The sequence below is a fragment of the Medicago sativa genome, chromosome 4, assembly GCF_051527215.1.
Source record: "Medicago sativa cultivar Bolivia chromosome 4, Bolivia_mono, whole genome shotgun sequence".
Taxonomy (NCBI): Eukaryota; Viridiplantae; Streptophyta; class Magnoliopsida; order Fabales; family Fabaceae; genus Medicago; species Medicago sativa.
The window spans coordinates 61,167,454-61,186,011 of NC_140752.1; the positions used below are offsets into that span (position 1 = coordinate 61,167,454).

At 36.6% G+C, this 18,558-nt stretch overlaps 1 long non-coding RNA gene across 1 annotated transcript; it reads right to left on the reverse strand.

Moving 5' to 3' along the window:
* Nucleotides 1–15,982: 15,982 nt before the first annotated feature.
* Nucleotides 15,983–17,272, reverse strand: LOC146930399 (uncharacterized). The gene is made up of 2 exons (XR_015008332.1): nucleotides 16,839–17,272; nucleotides 15,983–16,732 (listed from the first exon to the last, which is right to left on the reverse strand). It is a non-coding gene; the product is annotated as an uncharacterized LOC146930399 (long non-coding RNA).
* Nucleotides 17,273–18,558: the final 1,286 nt, after the last annotated feature.

An 18,558-nucleotide genomic window follows, 5' to 3' on the forward strand; every position in this document is an offset into this window, starting at 1 on the left:
TTCAGCAGTGTGACAACTTGAAATTGTGGTGATATTATTGTACTCAAGCTCATCTTTGTTTGTGTTGATGGCACTGGGGATAGGGTTTTGGTCATGATTGTGTATGATACTTACAGGAGCGACGGGTTTGTGTAGTTCATGGGTGGCTTTTTGGTTGTTGTTAATTGTTTGAGAATTTTTTGTCACGTAAGCGTTTTTGATAGTGCTTTTATGGTTGGGGACAGACGGCATAGAAGTTTGGCCTATGGAATAATTCAGAACCGGTTCAATCATTAGGGAATCATCAGGTCGGCGCCGTTTGTTTTCATTAGGGGTTTGTGCAGCACGTGCTTCGTCAATGGGGTAGGGGCGTGACTGAGATGTGTGATTGTGTGGGCCGGGTTTCTTTTTAGGATTTAGGTTATTTAGGGAATTGAAACGATTGGTCTGTGGTATAACGGCTTTAGTGGACAAAAATGTGGAACTATTGGTGACTTTCTTCTTTCTAATGACAAGAAGCCAATACCCATGAAGCTCATTATTATTTCCATCAATGCTAATTATTTCCTCATTATTAGCTAATGATTGTTGAGGGGAAACTTTAACTGCCTTACCGTTTTGAGGCTCCGGAATTGAATGCGGTTCCTTGGTTGTTGGGCTTTGTTGTTGCGACTGGAAGCTGTCTCCATGGTGGTTGACGGCGGCTTGAGGAGGGGGACGGTATTGTTGATTTTTGCCGGCATGGTGGTGCAGTTCCTTCCCAGATGTCCGTAACAACCGCAACTGGTGCAAATTAGATGTAGACCCTCCTACTGGACTTTGTACCAATGGCCGTTCACCCAAATTTTCCCTCCTACTGGCACAGTGAGGTCAATTTCCACACAAACACGAGCAAATTTTCCGCGTTCAATTTTTTGTGTGTTTGTGTCCACCTTGACGGGGTGGCCAAGAGCAGTGGCCAGAGCTAGGAGGAAGCTTTCATCGTAATAGACTAGGTTTAGTCCTGGAAATCTTACCCAAATGATAGTCTTATCCACTTTTGCATTTGGAGAAGTGATAGACGTTTGGCAAGTGCACCAAATACTATCGAAGTAGTAAAAATATCGATCCCACGAGGACTGTTTTTAACTTCAACAATTCAATTTTTTTATATAATTAGGATGTATAAAATTTATTTTGTTTTGCCACTAGGCAGTAGATTTGGTTTGATTTTAATTAAATCAAAAAACAGAAATAAAGTTGATTAAGAAAATATGGAGAGAGAGATGAGATCAGGTCTGTCGAATCCTCTATGTTTCCCCTAATTGGTTACTGCACCTAGTATTACTAATGATTCTCTAGTTTCACGATAGTTAACAAATTAGCCCTAATCAATCCCTTGAGTTAGGACCCTCTTTTTAAACTACAGCCCCTAATTCCTTAGGTGGTCTAATAATCATCAAAGGTTTAAGCACGTTAACCTAATATCACTAACAAACGATTATCCATTCCTAGACTAACCATGTTTATTAGAACAATTCAATTAGGTCTAAGTCGAAAGCTATGGTCAGTAGTCATTCGTTCTCACAAAATCATGTTTATATTTGATCAGGATATAAAAAGCATTAAGAACAATTGAATTGAATGAAAACTAGAATATCATTAATAAGTAATAGAGTTTCACAGCAACATGTATCAATTAGGGTTACATAGATTCATCTCTGACCTAATCTCTGAGAGATTTAGCTACTCATAATCGAGTTTACAAATAGCATAATCAATGAAATAATTAAAACATACATGAATTGGTAAAAGGATGAAGAAATCGCCCTTCTAGCCGTCTCTGATGTCTCAAAATCGCACTTTGCTCTCCAAAATCGTAACCCTTGTTCTTCAGATTGAGTGCAGTATTTATAGAAGTCATGGGCCTGACCCATCAAAATCGCGCCGCGCCTTGTATTATGGCGTGCCGCGATTTCCTCTTTACAGGAAGTGTGTAATTTTGCTTCAAAAATCGCAGCACGGCTTGAAATTGGCGTGGCGCGATTTCCTTCGAACAGACTTCAAATTTTAAGCTTTTTGCACTCCAGAACAGTATAAATTGCATGAGAACTCTATCAAAATGTCACAATAAGTCCCTAATATTACGTAATGACAGGATGTCATCACAACCCCAAACTTAAACCATTCCTTGTCCTCAAGGAATTTGCTTGCAACAGTGACAAAGGACAGTAAAATAACAGTTACCTGACAAAACGATAGTACCCAAAAGTTCATTCTCCTTCTAGCTAAAGATGAGCTAGTTTGACTTGTTCGCATCCACCAATTCACAACTCCTCGCATCAAATTGAAACAGGGTTCTACCAGTCGACATGCAGGTCTACATATTACCATACGCTTGAAAAGTTTCTAAATATCAATCAAAGTCAATATCATTACACACTTTTGAGGTCTTTAGGGTTATAACGGGGCTTAGGTGAAAGGTGGGATATATTTGGATAAGTAGGCTACACAAAATTTGAGTTAGGCATTCCTACGGAAGTTAAAGCACAAAATTTCAATCCATCATTCATTCACCCTTTTGGAATAACAATCAATATAAAGGTACTAGAGAATATTTTTAACATTTAGGGACAATCGAGTTTGAAGTTACTCGGATTTTCAATGTTTTGTCCCTTTTTCATCATTCATTTTCATTTTTTTTTCATACACCATTTTTGTGTATATTTTGCATGACAATTTTTCTTTTTCTTTCATTTTTTGTTCTCTAATTCTCTAGTACCCCCACCCCAAACTTAGTTGGTTGCAAATTCCAATAGCAACCCCAAACTTAATCTTTAGCAACATTCTACAATGCCTTAACTCAGAAAATACATTAAGGGACAAGTCCTAAAAGTCTCTAGGTTTGTAATGTAGTTTGTCACCGAACAAAAAGTTCTAATCCTACCGGCTCAAAATTGGTTAAGAAAGGATAAATTTAACAATTTAAAACAGGGTAGGCTTCAAAAAGGCTCACAGGACCAAGCACTTTTGCCTCAGTGTGTAATTGACAAAGACCAATCAATAATAGAGAAACAATACAAGTTCTAGAAATGTAGTTGCATGGAAAACTAATCTAAATATAAGTAAATTGAAAAACAAATTTGGCAATGAACCTTATGGCTGAGATTTCTGGGAGTATGTGACTACCTAGCAACGCCGTACACTTCGCCTTTGAATCAAGTCACCCCTCCTTTAGAACTTTTGGAATACCGTTTCATCAAACAACTGTTACTAAACTGGAATAGGTCACATGAAACAAAACAAATTCATTAATAATAAACAAGTGCAGGAGCAATTACAATAGGGAAATAAGTTCAATGGACTTCGACATTAAAAAGAAAATAAAGAAAATAAATTGAAAACAAAATAAATGTAGTGGGTTGCCTCCCACCCAGCGCTTCTTTATCGTCACTAGCTTGACTGCTAAGGATTCTCAGAGGTCATTCAGAATGAGTGCCACCCTTCCTTTTGGTAGGTCGCCACCTAGGTATGGTTTAACTCTTTGTCCATTTACTTTGAAACTTCGATCTCCTTCAGGTGTCACTAGTTCAACAGCTCCATATGGTGACACACTTTTGACCAAGAATGGTCCAGACCATTTTGACTTGAGCTTCCCAGGAAACAACTTCAACCTGGAATTATACAACAAAACTAGTTGTCCACAGTTAATATCCCTAGACACTAAGTTTTTGTCATGATACCTTTTTGTCCTGGCTTTATAGATGAGCGCATTTTCATACGCTCTAAGCCTCATCTCCTCAAGTTCATTAAGTTTCAAAATTCTTTTCTTACCAGCGGCTATTTGATCAAAATTTAAGGCCTTAATGGCCCAATAAGCTTTATGTTCTAGCTCGACTGGAAGATGACATGCCTTCCCATAGACTAACCGATAGGGTGAGAACCCAAGATGGGTCTTAAAGGCTGTCCTATATGCCCACAGTGCGTCATCTAATTTCCTAGACCAATCTTTCCTATTTGACGCAACTGTCTTCTCCAGAATCTGTTTCAGCTGTCGGTTTGAAACCTCTGCTTGACCACTAGTTTGTGGGTGATAGGGAGTTGCAACTTTGTGCTTAATGTTATACTTTTTGAGCACATTTTCAAGAAAATTATTGCAAAAATGCTTCCCCCCATCACTGATCAATACTCTAGGGGTTCCAAACCTAGTGAAAATATTCTTTTGAAGGAAGTTGACAACCGTTTTGGCATCATTAGCAACACATGGTATCGCTTCAACCCACTTTGTGACATAATCAACACAGACTAGAATATGGAGATAAGAGTAAGAGGAAGGGAATGGTCCCATAAAATCAATACCCCAACAATCAAATGGTTCAACTTCAATGATTCCTTTTAGGGGCATTTCATTCCTCTTTGATATGTTACCTGTCCTTTGGCATTTGTCACATCTTGTGACGAAGTCGTGGCAATCTTTGAAAAGGGTGGGCCACCAGAATTCACTTTGCAAAAATTTTGCAGCTGTTCTTTCTCCACTGTGGTGGCCTCCATAAGCTGAACTATGGCAGTGCCACATGATACTATGTGCTTCCTCACCTACAACACAACGTCTAATCAAACCGTCAGTACCTACCTTAAACAGATACGGGTCATCCCACAAGTAGTGGTTTGCATCTTTGAAGAACTTTTTCCTCTGAGGGTAGGTCAGATCATCAGGAACTAAGTTGCCGGCCTTAAAGTTCGCCATGTCAGCAAACCAAGGTCTTTCTCCAATAGCAAACAGCTATTCATCGGGGAACTCGGCCTTGATGGCCTTCTCCTTCTTTGTCACCTCATCATTCTCCAGCCTTGAGAGGTGGTCAGCTACCACGTTCTCGACTCCCTTCTTGTCACGAATCTCAAGATCAAATTCTTGCAATAATAGGATCCACCTCAACAGTCGAGGCTTTGAGTCCCCTTTAGTTAAGAGATATTTGAGAGCTGCATGATCTGTAAAAACAATGACTTTGGAGCCTATTAGATAAGAACGAATTTTTTCCAATGCAAAGATTACCGCAAGCAATTCCTTTTCAGTTGTGGAATAGTTAACTTGATTTTCATTTAAAACCTTGCTTGCATAGTAAATTGCATGAAAAAATTTGTTCTTGCGTTGGCCTAAGACTGCACCAACAGCATAATCACTTGCATCACACATAAGTTCAAAAGGTAAATCCCAATCGGGTGCAATGATTATTGGTGCAGTCACCAACTTGTTTTTAATCAAAGAAAAAGCATTTAGACATTCAGAATCAAAATTAAACTCGTTTTCTTTGACCAAGAGGTTACAGAGGGGTTTGGAAATTTTAGAAAAGTCTTTTATGAACCGCCGATAGAAACCGGCATGCCCCAAGAAACTCCTCACTCCTTTAACATTAATGGGTGGAGGAAGTTTCTCTATAACCTCTATCTTGGCTTGGTCCACCTCAATGCCTTTAGCACTTATTTTATGCCCCAAAACTATACCTTCAGTTACCATAAAATGACATTTTTCCCAATTCAAAACAAGGTTAGTTTCGGTGCATCTTTTAAGTACAGCATTTAAATGGAACAAGCATTGATCAAAAGACTTACCAAAAACAGAAAAGTCGTCCATAAATACCTCAATGTTCTTCTCTATCATATCAGAGAAGATGGAAAGCATGCACCTTTGAAAGGTTGCTGGCGCATTACACAGCCCAAAGGGCATCCTTCGATAAGCAAACACTCCAAATGGACAAGTGAAGGCAGTCTTTTCTTGATCCTCCGGAGCTACTGCAATTTGATTATACCCTGAATACCCATCCAAGAAGCAATAGAAGGCTTGGCCAGCCAATCTCTCAATCATTTGATCCATGAATGGTAATGGAAAGTGGTCCTTTCTTGTTGCGGTATTCAACCTCCGGTAGTCTATACACATTCTCCAACCAGTGACGGTGCGCGTAGGTATCAATTCATTTTTTTCATTTGCTACCACCGTCATTCCTCCTTTCTTGGGTACCACATGAACTGGACTTACCCATGAGCTATCTGAGATAGGGTAGATCATACCTGCATCTAGTAACTTCAGCACCTCTTTCTTTACCACTTCCTTCATTGTTGGGTTAAGTCTCCTTTGAGGTTGAACCACCGGTTTGTATTCAGCCTCCATGTGTATTTTATGCATGCAATAAGCTGGACTAATACCCTTCAAATCAGAAATGTTCCACCCCAAAGCTCCTTGATTGTCTCTTAACACCCTCATTAATTTTTCTTCTTCCAAAGGTGTCAAGGTATTGCTGATAATTACTGGTTTAGAGGCATCCTTAGTGAGAAAAACATATTTCAAGTGAGAAGGGAGTTCTTTTAATTCTGGATTTTTCTCTCCTTCTCCACTCAAAATAGGAGCATCCATTGAGTACTTACCCATTAATTCTTCTATTTTTACCGGACCAAACTCTTGCTTGCTTGCTTCTAGTTGCTTCACACAATCACTTACTTCAAGATCTTCATCATCTTCACCTTTTGCTATAGAATTCACAATTGCACGTTCAAGAGGGTGTGTTGGTTGATGTTCACAAGAGTCATCTTTAACTATTTCTTCAACAATGTCAATCCGGTAACACTTGGGATTTTCGTCTTTGTGCTTCATGGCCTCAAATATATTAAACACTACTTGCTCCTTATGGAATCTCAACATTAGCTCTCCTTTCTCAATGTCAATCAAAGCACGGCCAGTTGCAAGGAAAGGTCTTCCTAGAATGAGTGGCATATCCTCATCTTCGGCCATATCTAAGATCACAAAATCTGCTGGAAATACCAAGTCATTAACCTTGACTAGCACATCTTCAAGTATACCGAAAGGATAAGAGATTGACCGATCAGCTAAAGTAATGGTCATTCTTGTTGGTTTTGGTTCCCCACACTTAAGCTTCTTCATCATTGAAAGAGGCATCAGATTTATACTTGCTCCCAAGTCACATAAAGCTCTTCCAATGTCTACCGGTCCAATTGAACAAGGGATAGTAAATGCACCAGGATCCTTCAGCTTAGGTGGCAGCTTCTTTTGAAGAATAGCACTACAATTTTCAGAAAGTGCAATGTTCTCATCATCCTTAGGCTTCCTTCGTTTAGTTAACAAGTCTTTCATTAACTTAGCATATAACGGCATTTGATCGAGAGCTTCGCCGAAAGGAATGTTCACCTGAAGTTGTGAAAAAAGTTGCATGAACTTCTTGAATTGACCTTCATCCTTTTCTTTCTTCTTTGAAAGGTGAGGGTATGGAAGCTTCACATATGATGGAATAACCTGTGGTTTGTCTCCATCTTTCAATATTTGACTCTTCGTCTTCCTCAAGATTGAATCTTCATCAATTAACTTCTCACTTTTTTCTCCCTCTATTTTTTTCTTCCTTTCGTTTTCAACTACTCCATGATCATTTTCTTTTTCAACTTCACCCTCATCATTTTTTTCAACTACATCATCCTCCTCTACCTCAACTACATCATCAACCTTCTTTGGAGCTTTTGGAACTAAAGGTGTCAAAACCTTTTTGCTCCTCAATTCAATAGCATTACAAGACTCGTTCTTAGGGTTGTCTTTAGTGTTACCTGAGAATCCGCCTTTACTTTGTTCAGCCAATTGCTTAGCCAATTGCCCCAGTTGAGTTTCAAGCATCTTCCTAGAAGCTTCATTGTTCTTTCTTTCAGCTTCTTGACTCTTCTTCATCTCTTCAAAGTTGCCTTGAGTCATCTTCATGAAGTTCATCATAGTTTCCTCAAGAGCTGATGGCTTCCTTTGTTGTTGTTGAGGAGGAGTGAGCATCTGAGAGTTCAAAGCATTGTTATTTGAGTAGCTTAGATTTGGATGCTTATTGATGCCTAAATTGTAGTATTGATTCTGCCTTTGATAACCTCCCATGAAGTTAGCTTCTTCACTTGATCCTTCTGGAACACACTCACCGTTGGGATGTTCTTCACCACATAAGTCACACTTGATTGCAGCTACTTGTTGTTGCTTATGAGCCAAAGTGAAGCCTTGAAACTCCTTAGTTAGAGCTTCGATTTGTTTGTTCATAGCTGCTTGGTTAGCAAGGATAGCAGTTTGTTCACTCACCCCAAACACTCCTCTTTCTTTCTTTTTAGCTTGATCACGATACTCATTGCCAGCCATGTTTTCAATTAGAGCTTGAACTTCATGATCAGTTTTGCTCTTGAGACTACCTCCCGCGGAAGCATCTAAGAACATTCTAGTGTTTGGAGTTACCCCCTCAGTGAAGATTTGGAGGTATTGTTTCTCGGTGAACTCATGATTAGGGCACCTCTTAAGAAGCAAATTGAATCGCTCCCAAGCATCATATAATGATTCACCTTCTCCTTGCTTGAAGTTAGAGATCTCCATCTTCTTTTCCCAATATTTAGACATAGGGAAATATTTCTCCAAGAACTTCAGCTCTAACTCTTCCCATGTTTGGACAGTCCCGTTTGGTATTGTCAGCAACCAATCTTTTGCTCTTCCCGTCAAGGTGAAAGGAAACAGCCTTAGCTTCTTTTGTGCTTCAGTCACGGTGGCTGGTTGCACACAAAACTCGCAGGTTTCAGCAAAGCGGCTCAAGTGTTCATGAGGACTCATAGCTTCAGTCCCATCGAATTGCTTGTCCCTCAAACCGTTGAGGACAGTTGTCTTGATGTCGAAAGCTACAGGGTTAGCTGGTTGAAAAGTGTGGGTCAGTTGACCGCGATGAGTGGCTAACCCGTAGTCTCCTAGCTTAGGTCTCGGTGGTACAACTCCTTCTCCTTCCATAGTTGCAGATTTAGGAGAAGAGATTGTTTCAGATTCAGTTGAGAGTGGCTCCGGTATTTGTTCTCGAACACCCGGTGGAACGGACTGAGCTAACCTTTGCGATCGGACAGCTTTCCGAAGTGCTCTAGCAGTCCTTTCAATTTCCGAATCGTACTCTAAGTCGTCTGAGCTCTGTTTACCTCGCATAAACAGCAAAATACCTTAGTAGCACTGCACAACGCAAAGTAATCAAGTGAATATGAAAACAGAAAAAATAAAAATTAAAAACAGAAAAGTAAATTGCAAAAACCCTAAATTATAACGTAATTGCCTTGTTGAAATAATTCAACAGTCCCCGGCAACGGCGCCAAAAACTTGATAGACGTTTGGCAAGTGCACCAAATACTATCGAAGTAGTAAAAATATCGATCCCACGAGGACTGTTTTTAACTTCAACAATTCAATTTTTTTATATAATTAGGATGTATAAAATTTATTTTGTTTTGCCACTAGGCAGTAGATTTGGTTTGATTTTAATTAAATCAAAAAACAGAAATAAAGTTGATTAAGAAAATATGGAGAGAGAGATGAGATCAGGTCTGTCGAATCCTCTATGTTTCCCCTAATTGGTTACTGCACCTATTATTACTAATGATTCTCTAGTTTCACGATAGTTAACAAATTAGCCCTAATCAATCCCTTGAGTTAGGACCCTCTTTTTAAACTACAGCCCCTAATTCCGTAGGTGGTCTAATAATCATCAAAGGTTTAAGCACGTTAACCTAATATCACTAACAAACGATTATCCATTCCTAGACTAACCATGTTTATTAGAACAATTCAATTAGGTCTAAGTCGAAAGCTATGGTCAGTAGTCATTCGTTCTCACAAAATCATGTTTATATTTGATCAGGATATAAAAAGCATTAAGAACAATTGAATTGAATGAAAACTAGAATATCATTAATAAGTAATAGAGTTTCACAGCAACATGTATCAATTAGGGTTACATAGATTCATCTCTGACCTAATCTCTGAGAGATTTAGCTACTCATAATCGAGTTTACAAATAGCATAATCAATGAAATAATTAAAACATACATGAATTGGTAAAAGGATGAAGAAATCGCCCTTCTAGCCGTCTCTGATGTCTCAAAATCGCACTTTGCTCTCCAAAATCGTAACCCTTGTTCTTCAGATTGAGTGCAGTATTTATAGAAGTCATGGGCCTGACCCATCAAAATCGCGCCGCGCCTTGTATTATGGCGTGCCGCGATTTCCTCTTTACAGGAAGTGTGTAATTTTGCTTCAAAAATCGCAGCACGGCTTGAAATTGGCGTGGTGCGATTTCCTTCGAACAGACTTCAAATTTTAAGCTTTTTGCACTCCAGAACAGTATAAATTGCATGAGAACTCTATCAAAATGTCACAATAAGTCCCTAATATTACGTAATGACAGGATGTCATCAAGAAGCAAATTCCGGTGTCCAGTGGGTGACGGCGAGGCAGTGATCAAAAATTAACCAGGGGCCTCCGGTGATGACTTTTTCTTTGTCTGCTGCTTGATCGAATTTTACCATATAGAAGCCGTTGTCATTATCCATGATTTCGAAGCCTCCTAGAAGTTTCCATGTTTTGTGTAATCGCTCTCTCATGGTGTGGTATCCAAGGTTTTTTCCTAGCAGCTTAACAACAATGGCGTCCTTCCATGGTGTGCAAAGTTCTTGGAAGACGGATGGCTCAAGGTGTATCTTGGGTAGCAGTCTGTTTCCATTCTCATGTTCGATGCAGACAAGTTTCTTTTCGATCATATCTTCTTTTTCACGGGTTAGTATTTCTTGGGAGGGTCCTAAAAGCTTATCTCGGAAGGAAATCTTTTGGGAGGGAGGCTTATGGTGGGGATCAGGCGGTTTTTTGGTGGCCGGAGGGTTATGGTTGTGGTCATTTTGAGCAGAGAAGACAAACTCAGAGCTCATTGCACTCTGCGACAACAATTTTGTAGTTATACTCTTTCAAAATGTATATGTTATCAAATTCTAATTTTTTTTTCAATTAACTTATCTTAATAAGTGTAGTAATTCCACAATAATTTTTTTTTTTGAACGGGCCAAAATGGAATATATTATAACACAAAGGGTGATTCATCTCGCACAAGGTGTGCAAAAGAGAACCACCCACCAAAAGTCACAGATACAAGTCTAGTGCCAATAAAAGCACTTCTGAAGAGAAATAAATCAAAACAAGCTACAAAATAACACCCATACAATGTAAAGGGTGACGCCACCAGTCATTGTAACTGTAGCCGAAAGTAGGCATATTCGCCTATAGCCTAGAAAAAGACATAAATTTAACTTTGTCTACTAAATGATCCAAAGTGTCAATCTTCTAGTTAAAAATCCTGTTGTTTTTTTCCTTCCAAATAACCCATACAGTAGCCATCCAAATCACCGTCATAAAAGAGTGAGACAATCGCGGTAACCCCGCCAAGTGACCAAAATGATAAAGGTGATCACTAGCAGACTCTGGAGCAATAAATGAGATGCCTAGCCACTGATAGATACGATGCCACACCATACCGAAATAATCACAATGAATGAGTAAATGATCCATCGTCTCGGAAGAACCGCACCCACTAATACATGACGCGCTTACGAAAAGGGTTGTCTTTAGTTGGGATTCGGTTGCGGAGAAGACGCCAAGCAAAAACAGAGACCTTAAGCGGAACTTGCTTCTTCCACAAATCGACAGACAACCCACGCTCTGGAGTGAAACTCGGCGCCGTGAGATAAGAGTAAGTACCCTTAACGGAATAGCCATGAATAGGGTCAATAAGCCACCGCCACCTGTCAATAATATGGTCCTGCAAAACAACATTATGCAACAGAGATGCACACTAGGACACCGATTCCTCCTCCCACGCCAAAAGGCGCCTCCTCCACTCCTAGGCACCACCACTGTCGACCCACCCCCTCCTCTCCATCTGACTCACCGTCACCCATTTATCCACCGCCAAATCAAAAAGGCGAGGAAATTGCACCCGCAAAGGCACATCCCCCACCCAATTATCTAACCAAAAGTATGTGCTACCTGGCCTCCACCTACTACCCTACGCAAATTATCCTCGAACCAACTCCCCTCCCACACCCCCACACCTCCACAATAAATTGATAGAAATAGAATTCATTTACCCTAAAGACTGACTGCAAAAAGGAAATTTGACAACAAAATCCTACAAAAGTTTTATTTTACTGGAACATAATCCTACAACAGTTAACCCCCCCGCCATTTGTCTAAACCATATAAACATTAATAATGTTAAAACTTTAAATCATTTTGTAACTTAGATCATCAATTTGACATAAAAGCTTATAAACTGAAGCATAATTAAGAATAAGATAAGATACGGGATTAAGAAAAGAGAGAACATGCATAAAATTTAAGAAGTTTGGTAACGTAAATTGGAAACAGACTCAAGTATTCAATAAATGCAGGAACTCCCTTTAATCACTTGCAGAAGGCAAAACTTCAAATTAATAAACATGCTTTAATATCTCATAAACTGAAACAGAATTAGAACCTAATTGAAACAAAAAAAAAAAATATACTGTACACTAATTGTTGTATATATGAAATTATTTCAAAAGTTATTATTATTATTTTTATAATTATTATTATTATGATTAGCTATTAAAGAGAAGAAAAATAAACGTGATTGTACTGTTGAATTTTTACTCCTATTTTATCTCAAGGTAAGTTACCATGTTGACCACAATTTCTCACATTTAAATTAAATTTGTTTAAGAGTCAAAAAATTTTGTTACCTATTTACTAGCTACTGAGATATTACTAAGAGTCTTCCCATCATTTTAGCAACTGCTTTTGGTCAATCTCCACTTACCTAAATAATAGCACCCAATTGCATTTGAGTGAAACAAAAACGTGCTTAAGGTTTTCTCAATATGGTACGGTATAAATAAAGCAACTTTTACTTAAGATACACTACTACAAACCATTTTTCTTAAAAGCTACTTCTTTCAGTGTTACAAAATACTAAGAGCCTGAGTCATTAAGTCTGTGTATTTTTCTCGTGTTCTGATAGCCTCGGTATGATTATCGCCGAGATGAACCTGTTGTACTCTGGGGGAGTTGCGCAATTCTGCGGATAATTCCTTAGTTCAGTGACATAGTCACGCCTCAGGTTTTACGTTTTATTTTCTTGTTTTGCAGGTTGTGATCCTTCAGTCATCCGCCTACAACAATCTAAGGAATTATGCCTGGAGACGATTATGACAATGGTAACAAGTATGATGATTTCACTTCTTCCGCAGTTACCGGTGCTCAGGCTTTGTCGCATACACCACATAGTTTGCTGATGTTACCGGTATGTACAAATGTGGGGGTTTACATATTATTTGTATGCTAAAGATTCAGGTAAGTCTCCTTAACTAATCTGCCTCAAGCGAATATGATTTGCGATCTAGCCTATTAAAACCTTTAAGTGAGTATTCAATTTAGCTTACTAGAAATTTGAATACATCTTATTGAAATTTACTCAATGTTTATAAAATGGTTTAGGCCTGTTCTTATTTTGAAAACTTGGGTAGATGTTTTTTTTTTAATAATTGGAAATAAATTTGAGAAATTAAAAGAGCACCTTAAAGCAATATATAATGTCTATTTTGATTCATCTTGAATTCAAATATATTAAATTGATAGACATTGGAAAAGTTATGGATTTTATTATGAAGGTTGGTACATTCTTCTAACAATTCAACTTTTAGCATTGTCAAAGTGGATATGCATCAAATTAGATGCACTTATCGAATGCCCATCCAAAGAATTTTACAGGATCACATGGTGGAATGATTTTGACGGCTGAACTTAATGAATTCTCTTGCATAGGAGTATATTAATTTGGAAGATAATGCACTGCATAACTATTTCTTTATGGTGTGAAGTTTGTATACTGTGATGAAGATTTACTATACTATTTAGTGGCCATGGAAAGGCAAGCAGCCTTTACTTAGTTGAGCAAGGAGATGAGGTATGTCTTCAGCTTGCTTGAATATCTCTTATGAACCTAATTTTTTTTTTTTTTTTTTTTACATAAGAAGAAGACCTTTATATTAATGTGTAAGGTATAAGACAATCAAGTTTGATTTGTGGTCTAAGATCATAAGGATGTGTGATAGTATAATACACTACACAAGAATATTGTTTTGAAAAGCTTCTTATGAAGTTTGTATTTTGAAAAGTGAGATGAGTATCCCTTATGATCAATGCTACTTGAAAAAAAAATGATGTTTAATTAACTTGTGACAATTTAATTGAAATCCATATCTCCTTAAACATTTTATACACATATGTGCATTTGTATAGATTTTAAATTTGATGAGTACAAAAAATTCGTTCTCTTTTAATTGTTATGCATTAAGATGTGCCTAAGTGTTTATGGTATTAGGAGTTATTGTTATTATCATTATTGACATTAAATAGAAACATGATTTTCACAATTTCTAACTATGACGTTGCAAGCAATTGCCATGTAAAGTTGTGTGTGTCTTACTGCCTGTTATGATTGAACAACATGAACTTTAAAATTTTGTTCCAATTCAAAATTTGATGATATTTTCAGTGGGTAGTTCTTGCTAAATTTGTTTTAGACCAAACTGTGTGGCAACTAAAATTGGAGCATTTATTTGTGCTTTAAGGCTTGCTGTATTTAGACTCTTTGACTAATAATGCTGGTTTTTTTGTGGAATTGTATTATTGAGGAGTAATTCTTTTGGGCCCATGCATGTTATTATAAATTAATTAAAATCTGTTTGATAGTGTGGTCATGAGATTGAAGTTATGATAATTATTTTATTTATCTACACTTTGCTATTTGTTCATGATGAATTTTGGTTCACTTGTGAGTTCATTTTAGCCGTAGTACTCTTTTGATATAATACATACTGATGTGGTTGTGAGAAGATTTATTCTGCTGTGAAATATTACGCTTATATTTTTAGAAGTAGATCGAGGAAATATTGTTCGGAAATGTATGACAAAAAATTTTATATGGTAGAATGAGAGATATTTGAGTACCACAAAATATTAAATGGTTTATATGGATTCTCCATTGTATTAATCTAATACAATGATGTGTAATGAAATTAGTGTGAAATATACTTTATTGTGGGGGTATATAATGTTCATAGTATGAGAATTCATTATGACGCGTTAGCGTACACATATTGGAAGCAAATACATACTTTTTGTAACGTGAATGAGCCATTGTATTAACTAATACAATTAAGTAACATACAATGATGATGACTAGATTTTAATCCAATGAGAATAAATCTACAAGTAGATTTATCTTATTGATGAATATGTTTTCGCTTAGTATCATCTAAGTAGACTTGTATAAATTTATAGTGAAATCCGAGTTTATTTTTAGACTCGATGAAATATGAGATTAATTGATTAAGAGACGTCTTAGTCAATATTTGTGAATTTAACGAATTTGTTGACAAAAACCCCGGGAAGAAAACGAAGGAAATAAGACTATGCCACCCGAAAACGACAAGTGATGGGAACCCAACCTTTATGATTGGAGATCCCATGAAAAAGGTTCAATGGGAAAAACAAGTCACTTGTTAGTTATGTTAGCACTAAAAAGTTGTCTTTTTCCTATAGTGTTATACCAATGAGAAGTGCTAATTAAATTAAAATTTGAGGGTTAGGCTTTTAATGCCTTTAATGATTACCATAAGCCTTTAGGGTGGTGTGTGGTTGTAGCATGCACTAGATGGAATCACCTATATGAGTGTCAAGTGGGGCCGCTTGCATGAGGCCGTGGCGGGTCTCTAGAGCACTCATGAAAACCAGACACGCGCACGGCCTAAATGCGCAACACAGCGATTACACGAGAATTGTGGGGGTGTAATGCGACTGTGAGACCTCTAACATACATCAAGTGTATTGGGTTCCATAGCTTGCTAAACCAATTCACTGTGTGTTAAGCTTCATTAGTCTAGGACGGGTTCCATAGCTTGCTACACCGTTCCGATGCATTACCCTCAAAGGTGACTCGGGCTATATATTTTCTTAATTTAAAACTTTTGAAATATGTGGGGGATTGTTGTATATATGAAATTATTTCAAAAGTTATTATTATTATTTTTATAATTATTATTATTATGATTAGCTATTAAAGAGAAGAAAAAGAAACGTGATTGTACTGTTGAATTTTTACTCCTATTTTATCTCAAGGTAAGTTACCATGTTGACCACAATTTCTCACATTTAAATTAAATTTGTTTAACAGTCAAAAAATTTTGTTACCTATTTACTAGCTACTGAGATATTACTAAGAGTCTTCCCATCATTTTAGCAACTGCTTTTGGTCAATCTCCACTTACCTAAATAATAGCACCCAATTGCATTTGAGTGAAACAAAAACGTGCTTAAGGTTTTCTCAATATGGTACTGTATAAATAAAACAACTTTTACTTAAGATACACTACTACAAACCATTTTTCTTAAAAGCTACTTCTTTCAGTGTTACAAAATACTAAGAGCCTGAGTCATTAAGTCTGTGTATTTTTCTCGTGTTCTGATAGCCTCGGTATGATTATCGCCGAGATGAACCTGTTGTACTCTGGGGGAGTTGCGCAATTCTGCGGATAATTCCTTAGTTCAGTGACATAGTCACGCCTCAGGTTTTACGTTTTATTTTCTTGTTTTGCAGGTTGTGATCCTTCAGTCATCCGCTTACAACACTAATTTGTTGCATAACCTTGCGAACCGATAATAAGGTCCAGAAAAGGATTCATACTTGGGCCAGCGACTTGCACATCCCATAACATGTCACATCAAGAAGATCATATTTCTCCTAACAAAAAATTACTGGCTATAAGAATATGAGAATAAATACTCACCTCCCTTGATCATCACCAAGTCTGAGGGAGATATGACTACCTCAGCAGAATCATCATCAAAGTAGACATCCTACATTTGATCCAAGAACAAAGAACAAAGAATGTAAGATTAATTACTATACAGTAGAATAGAACACTTATACAAACAAATCAGTTATCGGAAACTGCAAGATTACTGTGTGTTGGAAAAGCTAGCTCTGCCTCCATTGCAGTTGACTTTGGGTTTGAGTTAGACTCGGCCCAAGCTTTTAATATGACATTAGAGCTTATCCAAAATTACGACACTTCTTTAGAATAAAAGACCTTGCTCAGGGATCTAAAGCCTAAACCCCTTTGATGCTATTGTTATGTAAACAATTTTCAAAAAGTGTACTAAACACATTATAGGCTCTTATCCTCAAAGCAGAACAAAATGAACCAAACAAGACTATTAATAACAGATACCGAAACTTCTTTGATGACTTTGTAAGCAAATTCTTCAAGAATTCAATTCAAGGCATTTATTATACTACAAATATTTTTGATATTTAATCAAGATAGCTGAATTTCACATGCTATAAAAAAAAAAAAAAAAATCCAAGTGTGTCATGTTTCTCATCATCATACTTTTAAGAGTTGTATATCAGGGACCAAATACACACAATTCTTATGTATTAGTTTGAGGGATACACACAAATTACGTGAGATATGTAATACACACACAATTCTTGTGTGTCGTGTTGAAAACTTGTGTTTTTATTGTACTTTCAAATAAAATTACGTGAGATAAGTTTCTTTATTAGGAACCATTTAAATTGACAATGAGCGAGACGAGGATGTGAATTGCTTTGATAGCATTTTTCTATCAAAATAAAATAATATTTCCTTTAAAATAATATTTTTTAAAAAAGAAATAAATGAGGTAATCAACCATCTCATTTCCATTCAAAATGGAATTTGTGTATTATTGATGGATGATTACATGGACATTGTCTTATCAAATAGATTACACATTTTTTTTATGAGGTGCATTTAAATTTAACAAGCGTGAAGTGCAAGTGTACTTTATATTTTGTGCAAGCCATTTGTTTATAATAAAAATAAAGATAAAGATCATTCCCTCCCTGTGGATTTAACTCAGTCAGTAGGAAAATTACATAATATATGCAGGGGCGGCGTTCGAACTCCAAACACCTACTTATTCTCCTTAAAAAAAGAATTTCTAGCCATTAAACTATTAAAAGAATAAAATAAAAATAAAGATGTTCTCTTTTGTTGTCTTTAAAAAGATGTTGTCTTTATAAAAATAAAAATAAAGTACCAATACAATTTAAAGTTGCTAAAACAAAAAAATATATTTGCGAATGAACTCACAATATTCAAGATAATACTACAAAATTCAAGTGTATGTAATAACATCAACGACATCAAAGTCATTGATTGAATATGCATTGAATTGAAACTAATCTATCAATCAAAATCAAACGAATACCACATCAAGATAAAAAAAAAACGCACCAAGCCGAAAAATAAAACAAACATTATTGCACAAAGTTTACGAAATCACGATAATATATAAAAGAAAAACTAAATATATACATAGTTATCACTTATCACTTATTTAAACAAAAGAAAGAAAGTTTGATTTAGACGAGTGTTGATTAGGTTAAAAAGAAGGATGAGTGTTAACAACGCTATTTTTTTAACACTCTTTCTAACACTTGTTATTTTATTGGATGAAATCAAAGTAGGTTTTATATTATGAAAACATAACTCACATAAAATAGTAAGATCCACATTAATTTTATTCGATAAGAAAATGAGTGTTAGTTAGAGAAAAGATGCTGGTTAGGTTAAAGAGAAGAGAGAGTAAAAGAAAAAGACATTTTTACTTAAAAAAAAACCAAGACTTTTTTT